We start from the raw sequence: 850 nt of genomic DNA on the forward strand, positions 1-850 counted from the left end.
TGCATTCCAGTGACTTAGTCACTGATGTTTGGGAAAACCTTAATTGTTTTCCAAATCTTGCTCATGATTTCTTTAAAGTTAAATGTTATTCCTACTGGGAACTCTGTGCTCACCCTTTTCCATTTTCAGTTTCAAAGACAGATCAGAGTTGCACAGTGAAAGCTTCGAGGAGTTGACTCCGTTAATTAGTTAAATATTGTTATGTTTATTCTGTTGTAAATTTTATTTGCAAACCAAATGACTATTGTATATGTATCATTTGAAAGGAGTTCTTGTATATATATATTTCTCAGCGGGGTTAGTTTTGGGTTAAGTTTTGTAGGAGATTTCTTAATTTGATGGTTAAGTAAATGATTTAGATTCTTAGTACCTTTTTATTTAGTTAATCTTTTAGATCAATCAGCTGCTAGCTTTGGGGGCGCTACAATGTTGGTATCAGAGATCGCTATTAGATCTTATATGGGAAACAATAGAAATAGCCAGTGCCAGTTAGTGAACTAGATTAGTTAGAAATGGGTTGGGTTTGTGAGATAAATCTTAATCACTAAAAGTTATCAATAATTAAAAAATTTATTTGATTGATTTATTTGTTTGTTTGATTGTTTGTATATGTAATGAAGTAAAAATTATAGGATATACCAATAACTTTAGCTAATAGGGATTTGAGATTAATTAATCTAAAAAGTATGGACACGTAGACAATCTAATACTATAAAAATAGTGAGATTAGTATTGTTGATAGATCTTGAAAGTCAGATAGAAGCTTATTTAATACCTTGACATATACGTAGGGTCAACAAATTATAATTACATAAATGTCAATAATATTTTGAGACGTAATAAGATTTTT

The sequence above is a fragment of the Papaver somniferum genome, chromosome 10 (assembly GCF_003573695.1).
Source record: "Papaver somniferum cultivar HN1 chromosome 10, ASM357369v1, whole genome shotgun sequence".
Lineage (NCBI taxonomy): Eukaryota > Viridiplantae > Streptophyta > Magnoliopsida > Ranunculales > Papaveraceae > Papaver > Papaver somniferum.